This window comes from Triticum dicoccoides, chromosome 2B (genome assembly GCF_002162155.2).
Source record: "Triticum dicoccoides isolate Atlit2015 ecotype Zavitan chromosome 2B, WEW_v2.0, whole genome shotgun sequence".
Taxonomy (NCBI): domain Eukaryota; kingdom Viridiplantae; phylum Streptophyta; class Magnoliopsida; order Poales; family Poaceae; genus Triticum; species Triticum dicoccoides.
Window position 1 is genome coordinate 191,261,170 of NC_041383.1, and position 18,123 is coordinate 191,279,292.

General features: G+C 41.9%; 1 long non-coding RNA gene across 2 annotated transcripts in view; it reads right to left on the reverse strand.

The window, feature by feature from the left end:
• Positions 1-2,135, reverse strand: part of LOC119362993 — a 3,202-nt gene extending 1,067 nt beyond the window's left edge. Inside the window, exons 1-3 of one of the 2 annotated variants that reach the window (XR_005173717.1) lie at positions 1,671-2,135; positions 1,434-1,567; positions 646-756 (exon numbers count right to left, since the gene is read on the reverse strand). This is a non-coding gene — a long non-coding RNA (uncharacterized LOC119362993). The remainder of the gene's footprint in view (positions 1-645; positions 757-1,433; positions 1,568-1,670) is intronic. The other variant, XR_005173716.1, reaches the window with a different exon arrangement.
• Between the last annotated feature and the right edge of the window lie 15,988 nt (positions 2,136-18,123).

Consider the following 18,123-nt stretch of genomic DNA (forward strand, 5'->3'; position numbering starts at 1 on the left):
AGATTAGATCAATATACGTACTCGGACCCCCCTATACTTGAATCCTGGCTCCGCCACTGAGCACATGACAGTTTTCTAATTAACTGTATTCACCATATCTCCAGAACCCACATGTGCTATAGTTAGACCAAGATGGCCATGTGATACAGGGAAAAAATCCTATATGAGTTCAACAAAATTTTACCCCTCGCACCTTAATTAAGATAGATTTAGTGTAAGAAAATAGCTAGTCCATAGATAGATATCTCAGTTATGAGCCACATCTAGGAAAATAGGGCACAAGCAGGTGCATACATTATATATATATAGTACAGTAGTACCACCTAGGCAATGTGGTAAGCTAAGAAATCAGCTAAAATAAAAAAAAGGTCCCAAAGCAAGTTACCTGTAGCATGGTCTTCAAAGGCATTGTACGCTGGCCAAGTGGTCAGTGTGCCTCAGACACAAGATCTCAAATAAAAAAAGGAAGGTCGCAAAACAAGGAAGTCGATTGACAGGGCAGTGTTCTTATCAGAAGTTCAGAACTCAATGGTAGTGATGAAGATACATGTATTTTCGCATATATGTTTCTCCATGCACATGTTGTCTAGAACTAAATTGGCGCATAACTAGATGGGATGTATGGCTAAGAGATGATGGACCAACCTTTTCAGTTTCGTGTTGACAAACATCATCTCGTCCGCTTTTAAATACAACTTCATTTGCCTAAGCTCAAAAGCATTACATTATTGCTCTTCAGATAGGCCCAACTGCCACCTGCATGATAACATAGCGTGTATAAGAACAATAAGTAAGAACCCCTGCTCTACCCTACTCTACATCATTGAGAAAGAACACACAGGAGATGATGTTAACATGCCAGTGGATGCATCAGCTTTAGGAACAGGAGCTAAATATTACAGAAATACTCCCTCCGTCCTAAAATAAGTGTCTCAAGGTTAGTATAACTTTGTACTAACGTTAGTACAAAGTTGAGACATTTATTTTGAGATGGAGAGAGTACAACATACTGAAAAGAAAAGCAAAAGCGAGATGAAAAAACTTGCAAGTACATCTACAGACCAAAACTGAAGGAAAAAGAACAAGGAGTGTACGTACTAATACATGAATGGAGGACCTCTTCAATGTAAATTAGTTGTCTGACAGGGACTACTAGTTAAGTTATACAATAGTATGAAGTATACATCCCAATCCTGATTGCACATGCTGACACAATGTCTCTTCTCTTATGTACTAGTACTAGTTCCAACTGCTGCAACTAGCTAGCCTTGATCAAACATACATGCATCAACGTAAGGTAGCTATCTCACCTCACTGGCGCCAAATGGCTACTTATCGAACTATCTTTCAACACATAGGCTTGACTTTATTTTCCAAACTAATAGGCTTGCCTTTGTTTTTCAGCAATCATACAAACAAAAAATATACTCTACCTAAACATACATGCAAACAACGATGTCCATGGCCTCACTGTAGAACGTGAACCTCACCACCATAGCAGCCCGCCATGGCACCATCTATTCTCCTCCATCTCCCGGGTATTCAACTTGAAAGACACGAGAAAATCCTGCACCCCAACCACCAGAAAACAAGCCATCCATTACAACAGCACACATATGCCACACAGATGACCTGCTCGACGAATTGCGCAAAGGAAGTGGCGACCAAACCTGGTACTGGTGGGCGAAGGCGCGAGTGAGCGTGGTCCACTCGGCAACATCAAGTGGCCACTTGGATGAGGAGGAGCTTCAAGAAAGGGTAGATGGCTGATACATGGCGTAGGAGGTGGGGGGATATAGAGCTGACGAAGAAGACTGCTGCGTTCCTGAATCCTGAGGAGCGGCGTCGAGCACCTATCGGTTGGGGCGACGAGGCCAAGCCGGCCAGATCCGGCAGCGTCATGGCCGAGGGCTGCTAGATCTGAGGGCCATGAAGATCGAGATGGGAGTTGAAGGGAGCAGGTGACGTTGTTGGACCAGGGAGGGCAACGAGGGTGGAAGTGCGCAGCGCCGCAGCCGGATCGACGGGTGACGGCGGGGTTGGCGCATGGCAGCAGGGAAGCGAGAAGAGAAGATGCGGCGTGGGAGGTTTCAGAGGGAAAAGGGGCGAGGGATGGGAGGACGTGGGCACGTGGCCGATAGAAGATGGGCCGTAAAATTTGGTAAGTGGCAAGAGGGAAATAATGGCGGGGGGTGAAATGGTTCCTCTTTTTTTTTGCTTAGAGGTGAAATGGTTCTTGATACTACCTGATAAAAGAATTTATATAAAAAATACTGTACATGCAACACATATTCAGTGGGAAAAAATTGAAAGTAATTATTTTCAGGTTTCTTATAAAATGTAATTGTGGCAACTAGACAATGCAACTCCAAACTTGACGAAGACCTACGAAGGACAAACCAGGCACAGCGCATGGATCCGCCGACGTAACTTCGACTTCACGGCGACAAACAAATCGAGGTAATCCCACGGACACGTCGAAGAAGTGCCGACTACCGCAAACATTGTTGCATCGTTGACATCGCTCCTGCCATCATCGTTGCCACAGAAGCCTGTAAGCCACAACCTCGTCATCCATGGTCCTGCTTGCCAATGCCGAACTTCTAAGACGAAGCGCCCGGGAGGAATACGACACCAAAGTGTCACCACAATCACACAAGATCAAGGGTTTCGCCTAGAGTGGTCGTGATGGCCCGATCCGCGTGGGAGGGGTGTGACAGCAAAATAGTTATGCCTAGAAGAAGGTCAATGATGGTCACAGCCATCGCCATCACTCGGCACAACACAAAGCTGAGACGGGGTCTTCACCCAAGCTCCCACACCACCTCAGCCGCACATCATCCCGCATAGGCTCCGGCAAGCCAACCAACCACCACCACCATCGAAGCTGCCACCGACGAAGAAGTCTCGAGATCCGTAGCAGCCATCAGCACCTCGCGGAAACCACCGGCGGCCAACCACCATCACGAGGCCCGAGATCCACCAACGGTCGTATAGAGGCAGAGCCACCAGATGAAACCCGAGCCGCTATGCCCTATCGAGCACCATGACGTCAAGGAACAAAGGAGCACCGCCCGAGGCCAAGAACCAACATGGTTCCAAGCCACAACCATGCGTCAGACGCGCCGACCGTGCTCTATGGAGACCAGAACTGTTGCACCCGTAGCCATGGGTCTCCACATGTTAGCCTACCACATGGTCCACCGCGCCACCACATCTGCACTTTGTGGCCACTGCTCTAGCTTTTGGGAAGCACGCAGGAGCACATCCGAGTGACAACTACTTAAGCACATGGCACCGGCCGACACCGTGTACAGCAACATCCGTCATCGCAACCGTCAGATCCTGGTGCTAGGACCCAAATCCCCATTGAACTAGACCGCCCCATGGCCCGCTTCGACCTAGCAGCAGTCCCTCACTGTGCCATCGCATGACCCCATAGCGGCACATCCATGCTGATGTGCCCCTTGTGCACCTGCACCGCCACACCGCACTCCGTCGTAGCACCACAAGCCACAAAGAAACACAACGCCAGCCAGGACCAAAACCACGTGCATTGCATCAGATCTGCACCGCATGCATGGAACTAGTACCAGCCACAACTACCGACCACCCAGTAGGGACCATCGTCTCGGCCTCCTCGTACCCACGACGAGCCTCCTAGCTCTCCCCACTACGCCTCCGTACCTCCTACATAGCCCCGCCCAAGTTGCAGGACCACCCCGCACCATGATGTGACCCACGTGCGGCGGGTTTGCGCCAGCCGGGCCACCCCAGATGCCCGCGACTTAGCTCCTAGCGTCGGCCCCGGGCGGCACCTCACCACGTAAGCGCGAGCAGTGGCCGCCCCGCACCGCCCAACCCCGAGCAGGATGAGGAAACGGTCATGCCGCCACCACCGCGCGACCTTTGCTCGGTGACGCCGCCCGGTAGAGGCGACTGCGGCATGGGCGGTGGGTGTGACCGAACCGATTCCAGACATGTTTTGATGCGGGGCCCTAATTTTTGAAAATTTTCTTATATAGGAATTATCTGAAATATAACATCGGTCATTCCACATGTTTAACATCGTTGTCCATTGAAACATATCACCGAGACTAAAGGTTAACCGCCGGTTATTGCTATCCCCCGTCGGGTATTTTCTCAAATAACCGAGAGTCACATGAGTACCGTCGGCCATTTGCACTCATAGGTGAGAGTTTTGTTTTCACCTTCGGCTATTAAATTTCACCGTCGGGCATTACATGTATTCCCCGAGGGTGTAGCAAGAACCGTCGGGCATTACACTGAACCGTCGGACATTAAATTGGAAACCCGAGCGTGGGATTTTCACCGTCGGTCAATCTAGTATACCGTCGGCTATTAGTAGTAATACTTGTGAGTTGGAAATAACCGTCGGCGATTGAAACTACCGTCGGCTATTACTGAAATAACCGACGGCCCGTTGGCTATTAGATTTCACCGTCGGAAATATGGGGATTTCTAGTAGTGATGATGGTTATAATACAACAAATTTTCCCATTTTTCTCTATACAGAAGGACCGATTTGGAAACTCAGGATGAGGTAACCTGTGCTAATACCTCTACTATCTTCAAGAATGCTTGGTGGCAATATCGGAATTACCTGAAGAAAACGTACTTCACCGACAAAGAAACTCATCAATTCCCTTACGTTCTCCTGAGACACATTTACTGGACGATGACTGGGAACACCTTGTTCTGTACTGTTCCCGAACCAAGAATGTGGTAAGGTCTATGAGCTCATTTTCTATTTTGAAGTACTATATTCTTGCATCTTACTGTACTTTGTTCATGTAGAAAGAGTGCCTAAACCTTAAGAACAACTGTTCTAATTTAAGATTCCATTGCTATCATAGTTCAAAAAACGCTAGGCGTTAATTGTGCATTTTGCCACCGCCTTGCGCTTTACTGACCAAAACGCATGCTTATGCGCAGTTATGCACAGATTAAGCATAGTTATGCGCAATGCGTTTTGCCAACGCCTAGAGCCTAGGTGCGCTTAGGCGTGCCTCTTTTAACTATGATTGCTATCGTGCATACTGCTTTGCTCTTGTCTCACTGTATTTACTCATACAAACTTATTTTTAAATTGAAGGATCCAATCGAAACTCCAATGGCACAGCAGGTATGTTCATGCATGTTTCTTTAACATGTTTGCTCTTATCAATAGCTCTGTTGATTTCAATTTCAATTGTGTATACAGTTGACTTCTCATATCATGCACATTGCTAGCATCACAACAGAGCCAATAGTGTTGTTGTACATGTAGACTCGTGGTACCCATCTGAAATCTTGTTGTGCCGTGTAGTTTCCCACGCTTTGTATTCTTTCACTGCAGCTTTGTCTTGAACTGATATGATTTGAACCGTGTCTCTATTTTGATTTGGCAAGACAATGCAGTGACTATAGGACATAGATATATGTTTGTTTGAGGCTTTTATTATGTACTAGTACTTGCAAATAGAAGACTTGGTAGTTTAATCCTGTCCACCTTACTAATGAACTGGTTCATCAAAATGAGTTTCATATACTAGTACATGCTAAACCTGTAATGTGTCTGCTTGTTTCTTCTTTTAGAATGCTGATAGAATATTGGGGAAGAGTGCCTTATTAAGCAATGGTAAAGGAAGTAATGCAGATAAGGTTCAGGATAGTGAGACATCCTTGTTGGTCTCCAACAGAGCTGATAAAATAGCTAAGGAAGACTATCTCGAAGACAGTGCGACAACCCCAAAGTCCTGTCTTGGTTAGTGTTCGAGTTACTGGCCACTACCGCTTGCACAAGCTATTCAAACTCACTATCTAAATCAGTTCGGTTTCTTGAGTCTCAACTACAAGCTGAAAGACATTGATCAGCTGTGCTACGACAAGAAGCGGAAGGACTGCGGAAGTCCATGGAGCATTCAGATGCATACTTTCTGGTGCAACAACAAGCGTTGGAGGATTTTTGTGCCAAACAGGACAAAGCTAATAAGCTTGCTAAGCTTATTGCCAACATGGAGGATACCCAGGATAATGTTTCTTGAGCTATTCTGAAGTTGTTTCAGTTATACTCTTGTTTTGCTATCGCATTTATTTGCACTAGTGGCCAATTTTGACGGCCAGTGTATGTAATATGCTGCTTTGTTCCCTATATTTGCACTAGTGGCAAACTTTGATGCCCAGTGGATGTAATATGTGTAATAGCGGTAATAGGCTAGCGTTAATTGCTTGCTTATTTATTTCCTTATTTTCTTGTTTAGTTGTTTGCTTGTAGTCACCGCAGTTCTTTTTTTGTGTTTTTCTAGTGGCCACAATAACCTATTTTTGGTAACTAGGCCACAATAATCATGGCAACACACGGACTGTTGTAACCATGGGCCTCCTACGGGCCGCATGATCCATGGGCCTTCTACGGGCTGTTGGATCCATTGGCCTTCTATACGGGCCGTAGGATCCATGGGCCTTCTACGGGCCGTAGGATCCATGGGCCTTCTATGGGCCGTAGGATCCATGGGCCTTCTACGAGCTGTATGATCCATGGGCCTTCTATGGGTCGTACGATCCATGGGCCTTTTATGGGCCGTAGGATCCATGGGCCTTCTACAGGGCATATAATCATTTCGCCAATCATGGGTCGTACTATTCATGGACCATAATGGGCCGTTAGTAGGCCGTATTTGATAACTCTATGAAAACAGCCCAACAGGTTTTTTACATGAAAACGACCCAACGTATTGACGGGCCACAAATGGGACGACTGTAACCATGGGCTGAATTTCGCCCACAAGCAGATAATGACAGTAACGGGCCGTAAGTAACCGAATGCTAGAATGAGCCCAAGAATAAATGGGCCCCAAGATGGCTGAAAGATAACATGGGCTGGAAACGGACCAATGGAATAATGGGCCGTTAATGGGTATAAAGTGATACACTATTCATTACAGGCCAGTTTCACCACGGGCCGTTAATGGTCCAAGAGTTACAAAGGGCCTCATATGGGCAAACAGACGTCATGGGTCATACATGGGCCAGAAGTTAAAATGGGATGGAATCATATTGGACGGCCCAGATGACGCCACTGGGCCTAATTCAGAGAGGTCGTAACGGGCCATGGGTTAGCGGGCTGTAAATAGGCTATATGCGAACAGGCCGTTAACAGGCTTTCCGTGGGCCGGCCCGCCACCTTTTGACCAAGTCAAAGGGGCCGACCTTTTCACAGGAATGGGCCTCTGTTGGGCCGTGCCACGTGTCGACGTATCATAGGCGCCTTGGGTCCAATGAGTGGATGGCATCTGTCCCAATGGTGAGCCGACACGTGTTTCCTCCAGCCAATGATGATTTTACATGTGGAAAATCCCCATTGGTCGGGGCTGTTAACAGTTTATCGGATCCAAAACTGGACCCAATAGCTTAACGATGTTCCGTTATGGTGGATGCCACATGTCGGTCACCCTTGACGAAAGCACTTCTGTGACGCGCGATTTATAGTCATGGAAGTGGACACTTCCGTGATGATAATTTTGGTAATGTCATGGAACACTTCTACGATAGCATAGGTATGACTATCTTGATTCTTTCATAAAATCGTCATGGATGTACATGCATGACAAAAAACGCGACCTGCTGTGACAAACACGTATGATCACGAAGTGTATTTTTTTTGTAGTGAGCATACCAACAGGCAACCATGTCTTTCAAAATATCAACACTAAAGGAAGTTATCCCTAGCCCATCATGCTCAATCATTGATCCATTCATAAAACACACTTGAATATTAGCTACACCCAATGCTAAAACACGATCATAGTGCCCCTTAGTTGGTGCTTTATAAGAGAAGATGGAGACTCAAATTCAAAATAAAAATTGCATAAGTAAATGGAAGGCCCTTCGCGGAGGGAAGTAGTGATTTGTAGAGGTGCCAGAGCTCAAAGCTTAAATTGAGAGATAAAATTATTTTTGAGAGGCATACTTTTCCTATCAACAAAAATGACTTGGAGCATCCCAACACTTTTCGTCCTAGATACATCATAGGTGGTTCCCAAACAGGAAATAAAGTTTATTCCTTTTTCCACCATAACTTTCACTTTCCATGGCTAGCCGTATCCACGGGTGCTCTCCATACCAACACTTTCCAAGGAATTTATTATTTGACAACATAAAGTAAATTCATTTATTCATTTCGGGACTAGGCATCCCTAGTATCTTTGCCGTACTCTCGTGCAATGACAAGTGAATAAACACTCATCGTGAGAATAACACATCTAGCATGGAAAATATTGGCTACCCTTTACCGCCTCACGAGTAGTAGAGCACACAAAAGAGAAATTTATTTTGAATATTAGAGATGGCACATCAAAATTTGCTTAGAACGGCATGGAAATACCACATATAGGTAGGTATAGTGGACTCATAAGGCAAAACTGGTTTAAAGGGTTTTGGATGCACAAGTAGTGATCATACTTAGTGCAAAATGAAGGCTAGCAAAAAGATTGAGAAGCGACCAACCAGAAAGCGAAAAATCTCGTACCCAAGCATTAAGCATAAGTAACACCGAATAATTCACCATAAGTAGGATATAAATTTCATTGCATGACTATTGACTTTCGTGCTTGCATAGAGAATTACAAACCTTAACATCAATATTCTTACTAAAGCACAATTACTCATCAACATGACTCACATATCATATCGTCATATCTCAAAACCATTACTAATAATCAAGTTTATTTTGTCCAATGATCTTCATGAAAGTTTTTGTTATATCCTCCTTGGATATCTATCACTTCCGGACTATTTTCATATGTTGCTTTTGATAAGCTCAAACAAATATAAGTGAAGATCATGAGCATAAGTTTTCTTCTTCTCTCAAAGTAATATAAGTGAAGCAAGAGAGAATTTCTTAAAAATTTACTAACTCCCAAATAAATATAAGTGAAGCATGATAGCATTTCTTCAAAATTAATAAAGCACACCGTGCTCAAAAAGATATAAGTAAAGTACTATAGCAAGTCCATGGCTCTAAAAATTTAAGTGAAGCATAGGAGCAAGCATAGCATAATTTTTGGCTCTCTTAAAAGGGTGTGTCCAGCAAGGATTCAACACTTAAAACACAAAGAAAAACAAGCAAATACTCATATCATACAAGACGCTCCAAGCAAAACTCATATCATGTGACGAATAAAAATATAGTTTCAAGTAAAATACCGATGGTTGTTAGAAGAAAGCGGCGATGCCACTCGGGGGCGTCCCCAAGCTTAGTTGCTTTCTAGTTATTTGAATATTATCTTGGGGTGACTCGAGCATCCCCAAGATTAGCCTTTTCCTTATCCTTATTACCTCATCCATCGTAAGATAACCCAAAACTTGAAAACTTCAATCACACAAAACTCAAACAAAACCTTCGTGAGATCTGTTAGTATAAGAAACCAAACCACTACTATAAGTACTGTATAAAACCTATTCTTATTTTATTTTTGCATTATATCTACTGTATTCTAACTTTTCTATGGCAAAAACTCATCAAAGAAAACCATAGAACCATCAAAACAAGCACACAACACAAAGAAAATAGAATCTGTAAAAAACAGAACAGTCTGTAGCAATCTGAAAATTTCGAATACTTATGTAAATTCAAAAATTATGAAATAAATTTTTGGACGTGAGGAATTTTTATATTAATCCTCTGCAAAAAGAATCAAATTAAAATCACTCTTCTATAAAACATTACAACGAATCTCGTGAGTGCAAAAGTTTCAGTTTTTCAGCAAGATCAAATAAACTTTCAACCAAATCTTCCCAAAGGCATTGCTTGGCACAAACACTAATTGAAACACAAAAAACACAATAATAAAAGTAGCATAATTGTGCTAACACTCAAGAACATAAATCAAAAAGCAAAAACAAATTATTCATTGGGTTGCCTCCCAACAAGCACTATCGTTTTACGCCCCTAGCTAGGCATAACACGTAGGATCTAAGTGTTGTCATCTTTGGTTCTAGATCCATAAGATTCCCTCATGATTGATTCATATGTTGGCCTAATTATTGTTATAGGTAAGTGTTCCATTTCCTTCCTTAGTGGAAATTGAAATTTAATATTGCCTTCTTTCATATCAATCACGACACCAATAGTACGCAAAAACGGTCTACCAAGAATGATTGGACAAGACGGATTGCAATCAATATCAAGAACAATAAAATCTATGGGCACATAATTCCTATTTTCAAGAATAAGAACATCATTAATTCTTACCTTAGGATTTTTAATAGTAGAATCCGCTAAGTGCAAATTTAAAGAACATTCTTCAATATTGGTAAGACCAAGCACATCACATAAAGATTTCGGAATTGTAGAAACACTAGTACCCAAGTCACACAAAGAAAAACACTCATAATTTTTAATCTTGACTTTGATAGTAGGTTCCCATTCATCATGCAATTTTCTAGGAATTGAAACTTCTAACTCCAACTTTTCTTCAAAAGCTTTCATCATAGCATCAACAATATGTTTAGTAAAAACTTTATTTTGTTCATAAGCATGGGGTGAATTTATCATGGATTGCAACAAAGAAACACAATCAACCAAAGAGCAACTATCATAATTAAAGTCTTTGTAATCCAAAATAGTGGGCACATCACTAGTTAAAGTCTTGACCTATTCAAAACCCACTTTTATCAATTTTTTCAACAAGATTTTCACCCTCCGAATCATAGGGACGCCTTCTAACTAAAATTGACTCTTCTCCAGTCCCTTTTTCATCAATCTTAAATTTACTAAACAAAGAATCAATATAAGAAACACCAATCACTTTAAGATCTTCATCACTTTTATGATAGTAATCAGTAGAAAATGCCTTTTCTAAAATCTCTCTTTTATCTCTAAGCATAGCGGTTCTTTTCTTACTTTCATCAATAGAAACATAAAGAGCTTTAATTGATTCTTCAACTTTAGGCACAAAAATTTTCATCTTGAGAGTTTCTACATCATGAGAAATTCTCTCAACACTTCTAGACAACTCATCAATTTTATTTAACTTTTCTTCTATCGACGTGTTGAAAGTTTTTTGCGTATTGATAAATTCTTTAATATTGTTATCAAGATTAGAGGTGTTTCCATTATTATTGTAGGTGGGATTATCATAGGAATTACCATAATTATTAGAGGAATTACTAGGAAAAGGCCTAGGATTAAAATTACCTCTATAATCATTGTTGTTGAAATTATTTCGCGAGACAAAATTTACATCTATGGCATGACAATTTTACTCAATCAAAGTAGACAAAGGCACATAATTAAAATCAATAGGAGCACTTTTGTTAGCAACCAACTTCATAAGAGCATCAACTTTTTCACTCAAAGAATTTATTTCTTCTACCGAATTAACTTTTTTACTAGTAGGAGCTCTTTCGGTATGCCATTGCGAATAATTTGCCATAATATTGTCTAGATATTTAGTAGCTTCACCCAAAGTAATTTCCATAAAAGTACCAACCGCGGCAGAATCTAAAAGATTACGAGAAACAAAATTCAATCTTGCATAAAAAAATTGTATGATCATCCAAAGATTTAACCCATGAGTTGGGCAATTCCTTAGCATCAATTTCATCATTTCCCAAGATTATTCAACATGCTCATGTTCAAGTTGCTTGAAATTCATGATTTGGATTCTATGGGAAATAATTTTTGCAGGCGGAAAATACTTAGTGATAAAAGCATCTTTGCACTTGTTCCAAGAATCGATACTATTGTGAGGCAAAGAAGAAAACCAATTTTTTGCGTGATCTCGCAAAGAAAACGGAAATAATATCAACTTCAAAACATCATTGTCCACATATTTTTTTTTTGCATATCGCATAATTCCACAAATGTGTTAAGATGGGAGGAGACATCCTCATTAGGAGTACCGGCAAATTGATCTTTCATGACAAGATTCAACAAAGCAGTATTAATATCACAAGACTCCACACTAGTGGTGGGAGGAGCAATCGGAGTGATAATAAAATCACTGTTGTTGGTATTTGAGAAAGCACACAACTTGGTGTTCTCTTGAGTCATGATGACTACGCAACAAGATTGCACGCAAAAACCGATCTAATGAGAAAACGATGAACGGAAAATAGGGCGAATAAAAACAGCAAATTTTTGTGAAGTGAGGGAGAGGAAAATGAGAGGCAAATGGAAAATAATGTAAATTGCGAGGAGATGATATTTTTTCATTAGGAACCTGGTTGATGTTGAAGATCCTCCCGGCAACGTCCCAGAAATTGCACGTTGACGGGAGACTATCTTGAGGTGATCCTCCTTGGCGATGGCGCCGGAAATTCCTTTTGATGTGTACTAGAACTACGTCGGTATTTCCCCAAAGAGGAAGGGATGATGCAGTATAGTGACGGTAGGTATTTCCCTCAGTGATGAGGCCAAGGATATCGAACCAGTAGGAGAACCTCCTCACACCACGTAAACAGCACCTGCACACAAATAAAAAATACTCGGAACCCGACGTGTTAAAGGGTTGTCAATCCCTTTCGGGTACGGCGCCTAAAGATAGGCAAAATCGTGAGGTAAAAAGTGGTAGATAGGATAAATTGAACGCGGAACAAATAAATTGCAGCAAGGTATTTTTGTATTTTTGGTTTAAAAGATCTGAAAATAAATGCAAGAGAAAATAGATCGCAAAGGAAAATATGATGAAAAGAGACCCTGGGGCCGTAGGTTTCACCAGGGGCTTCTCTCGAGAAAAATAGCAAACGGTGGAAAAAAAATTACTGTTGGGCAATTGATTGAACTTCAAATAATTATGATGATATCTAGGCAATGATCATTATATGGGCATCACGTCCAATATTAGTAGACCGAATCCTGCTTGCATCTACTACTATTACTCCACACATCGACCTCTATCCATCAAGCATCTAGTGTATTAAGTTCATGAGAAAACAGAGTAATGCAATAAGAATAATGACATGATTTAGACGAGATCCATTTATCTATTGCGGCAGATATAGATCTCATCTTGTTATCCTTAGTAGAAACGATACATACGTGTCGGTTCCCCTTCTGTCGCTGGGATCAAGCACCGTAAGATCGAACCCACTACAAAGCACCTCTTCCCATTGCAAGATAAATATATCAAGTTGGCCAACAAACCTAAATATCGGAGAATAAATACGAGGCTATAAGCAATCATGCATATAAGAGATCAAAGAAGACTTAAATAACTTTCATGGATAAAAACATAGATCTGATCATAAACTCAAAGTTCATCGGATCCCAACAAACACACAGCCAAAAGACTTACATCATATGGATCTTCAAGAGACCATTGTATTGATAATCAAGAGAGAGAGAAAGGAAGCCATCTTGCTACTAGCTACGAACCTAGGTCTACAAAGAACTACTCACGCATCATAGGAGAGGCACCAATGAAAGTGGTGAACCCGTCCATGACGATGTCTAGATTGGATCTAGTGATTCTGGACTCTGCGGCGGCTGGATCAATATTTTGTCGCCTCCCCTAGGATTTCTGGAATATTGTGGTATTTATAGAGCAAAGAGGTGGTTCGGGGGCACCCGAGGTGGGCACAACCCCCCCAGGGCGCATCTGGGCCTCCTGGAGCGCCCTGGTGGGTGCTGCTCCCCTCGAGCAGCCCCTCAGGTGCTTCCTTGGCCCATTGGCATTCTTCTGGCCCCAAAAAAATTCCTCCAGGAGTTGCATTGCGTTTGGACTCCGTTTGATATTGATTTCATGTGATGTAAAAAACATGTAGAAAACAGCAACTGGCATTGGGCACTATGTCAATTGGTTAGTACCAAAAAATGATATAAAATGACTATAAAATGATTGTAAAACATCTAAGAATTATAATATAACAGCATGGAACAGTCAAAAATTATAGATATGTTGGAGACATATCAAGAGTACTTAGGCATTCCTGTCCATCCATTTGGCAAAAGAAAGGACCAAACAATCAAAACAACAAATGCATGTCCTTGAATGGAGAAAAATATGCAACCAACATGGTCACACAATAAGATAGCAAATGAAATATGTGGCAAAGCATGCACAAGCACTCTAGCATCTATCAAGCAATTGGCGATGACTAGGTCATCTATATATGAGTATATTGACTTAGGAGTCAAATGAGAACATTTGATCATAGGTCATACTCATTGTTTAAGCACAAGTGGGGTTGCCACTTTTACATAAAGCATTGTTGTGTTCACACCATTAGAGTTGCTTTAGCTCAATTCTTAGAGTAAAGCTCCCCCTAGATGTGATATCCCCTTTTAGAGGGATGAACTAACCTTGGGCTTTGTCAATGATGACTTCATGTAGATGTTGAAGATGTGGATTCTCAATGTTGATGTAGATCATTTGGAGAAATCCATTGGAGTGAGTTGCACTTTCAATACCTACACGGGTTAGTCCCACAAGGAACAATCAAGGATATCCATAGACATAGAGCGAAGTACACACAAGATGATGTCCATGAAAGCATTAGGTTACCTTTTCCCTTGACTTAATAACAAGAGGGTTTGTGACTCCTTGAACTAGTGCAAGATGTGGAAGTTGATTGCACTTGTTCTTTCCTATATGAATATAGGTGAAGTATGTTGGCGGAGTCACCCTCACGAACTCTCTAGTTCTTCTTCTCCTTCGGGATCCACATCATCTTGATGGGAATCCTTGGGGTTGTATATGTACTTGATGAAGTAGAACTTGAGGTATACTTGGGAACCCACTTGACCAAGGCCTTTGGAGCTTCTTCAAATGCATCAATCTCCTTTTGAAGCTTGTCCTTGCCTTTTAGCTTGTGGTCTTGTGATGGAAGATCATCTTGAGCTTGTGTCCCCTTGAAGGAAGTAGGATCATACTTCTCTTGTTGAGGAACAAACTTCGTCCTGGGGTATTGATCTTCTTCCCATTCAACGCCATTGGCATTGAACTTTCTTTCAAAACCAACACCTTGATTCTTCTAGTGCCTTCCTTGCTTGCATACAATTTCCTCAAATTGCTTACTTCCGGCAAGGCTCTTGTAAACACCTTTCTCTATAATTCCCTTCAATAAGCTATTTTCTTTCTCAAGTGTAACTCGGCTAAGAGAATCATTAGTGGAATCAAGAGAACTACTAGAAGCAACAATATTGGATTTAGCATGATTATTGTTACTACTAGAAGAAGAATCTTTCTTACTCTTGTTGCTAGATTTTACTTGTGGCATGTAAGTAGACAAGAGTAAACACTTGGCAATGTAAGAAGAACTTTTCTTCCAAAGATCATCACTGATGGCTTTTAAGAACCCATGTTCTTGCTCTAGGTTGAGCTTCTCAAAGCATAGCTTCTCATGAGTTTTTAAAAGTTCTTGATGATCTTATAAAGTAGTTTCATGAGCTAACTTAAGAGTGTTTAGTTCATTAGTTAGATGCTCAATCTCCTTCTTATCATTGTCATTCGTTTCATCTTGATTAGCATGATTAATAACAGTTTCACCATAGTTTTCATCACTAGCATTGTCAACAAGTAATCATCATCACCTAGAAAATCATCTTCATCACTACTGAAATCAATATACTCGAGGTGTGATACCTTGGGGCCTTTAGCCATGAAGCATCTTCCAATTCCTTCATTTGGTGAGTCAAATATGTCGTAGGAGTTGGTTGACACAAGTTCAAGACCGGCAACACCTTCATCTTGAGTATATTCAGAGTCGGAGTGATAACTTCTCTCGGATTGGTGGTCAGAGTCAGAACCGGATACCCATTCACCAACATGAGCTTGATGTCTTCGTTTTGTGTAGCTCTTTGATGACTTGTCCTTCCTTTCCGAATCCCTGCTTCTGCGAGAGGTTCTTCGTTCATAACGATCATCACTACTCCTCTCTCTTGGATGTGATTCTTCTCTTCTACTTCTTCTTTTAGATGAGTCTTCTCTTCTCTTGTAGGGATCCGTACACTCATTGGAGTAGTGTCCGGGTCTTCCACAATTGTAGCAATTTCGCTCAGGACTAGAAGATCTTTTGTCATGGTAGGATGTTGACTTGGAGCTTCTCTCTTTGCTTCTACTCTTGTAGAATTTGTTGAAGTTCTTCACCATTAAGCTCAATTCCTCGTTGAAGACTTGTTTTTCACTTGATGTGGCAGGAGCATCACATGATGCTTTATATGCACCACTAGACTTGTTGTGAAGCTCTTCTTTATCCTTGAGTGACATCTCATGAGAAACAATTCTTCCAATGAGTTTTGTTGGCTTGAGATGTTTGTAATTGGGCATCATTCGGATCAATGTACACACAATGCCATATTTTCCATCCAAGGCTCTTAGGATATTCTTGATGATGAATCTGTCAGTCATCTCTTCACTTCCTAAGCCAGCGATCTCATTTGTGATGAGAGCAAGCCTAGAGTACAATTCAGTGACACCTTCACCATCCTTCATTTTGAACTTGTCAAGTTGACTTTGAAGCACATCCAACTTGGATTCCTTGACGGACTCGGTACCTTCGTGCATATCAATCAAAGTATCTCAAAATTCCTTTGCATTATCAAGACAACTGATTTTGTTGAATTCTTCGGGGCACAATCCATTGAAGAGGATATCGCAAGCTTGAGTGTTGTATTGCGGCATCTTCAATTCTTCCGCAGTTGCTTCATGATTTGGTTCTCTCCCATCGAAGATTTCACCTTGCAAACAATAGCCCAAATGGCGGAGTTATGTCCAAGAATATGCATTTTCATCTTATGCTTCCAACTAGCAAAGTTACTACCATCAAAGTAAGGACCTCTACGGTGGTAATTTCCCTCGCTAGACACCATACTCTCCTAGGTTGTGAAACCAAGGCTATGATCACCAAAGCTATGGAAATCAAGGCAAATGGAGACACTCTGATACCACTTGTAGGATCGAAAGTATGTCTAGAGGGCGGGTGATTAGACTACTTGACCAAATAAAAATCTACCCTTTTCCCAATTTTAAGTCTTGGCAGATTTTAGCAACTTAGCACAAGTCGAGCAATCAACCTACACATGCAATTCTAAGAGTATAGTAGTGGAATGTAAATCATTGCATATGAAGGTAAACGGGAGGAGTTTGGAGGGAGCAAACGCAATGTAGACATGGAGATTTCTGGCGTGGTTCCAATAGGTGGTGCTATCGTACATCCACGCTGATGGAGACTTCAACCCACGAAGGGTAACGGTTGCGCGAGTCCATGAAGGGCTCCACCCACGAAGGGTCCATGAAGAAGCAACCTTTTCTATCCCACCATGGTCATCGCCCACGAAGGACTTGCCTCACTTGGGTATATCTTCACGAAGTATACGATCTCCTTGCCCTTACAAACTCCTTGGTTTAACTCCACAATCTTGACAGAGGCTCCCAAGTGACACCTAACCAATCTAGGAGACACCACTCTCCAAAATGTAATAGATGGTGTGTTGACGATGAACTCCTTGCTCTTGTGCTTCAAATGATAGTCTCCACAACACACAACTCTCTCATAGATTTAGCTATGGTGGAAAAATGATTTGAGTGGAAAGCAACTTGGGGAAGGCTAGAGATCAAGATTCTTATGGTTGGATTGGAATGTCTTGGTCTCAACACATGAGTAGGTGGTTCTCTCTCAGAAAATGAGTAGTGGAAGTGTAGGCACGTTCTGATGGCTCTCTCATAAATGGAGAAGGGGGTGGAGAGGTATATATAGCCTCCACACAAAATCTAACTATTACACACAATTTACCAAACTCGGTGGGACCAAATAATGAAACTCGGTGAGACCGACTTGGTTCAAAATGTGAATGTTTGACTTTTCGGTGGGACCGACAACATCAACTCGGTGAGACCAGTGCGCTAGGGTTAGGGCAAAACCTTATCTCAGTGAGACCGATCACATGAACTCGGTGAGACCGATTTCAGTAATAAGCAAACATAGACTTGCTCAGGCAAACTCAGTGGGACCGATCGCTCATCTCGGTTAGACCAAAACGTTACGAAAAGGAAACAAAGAGTTTATACTACGAACTCGGAGGGACCGATCGCTCATCTCGGTTAGATCGAAACATTACGAAGGGAAACAAAGAGTTTGCAATCCCATCTCGGTGAGACTGAGATCCCTGTAAGACCG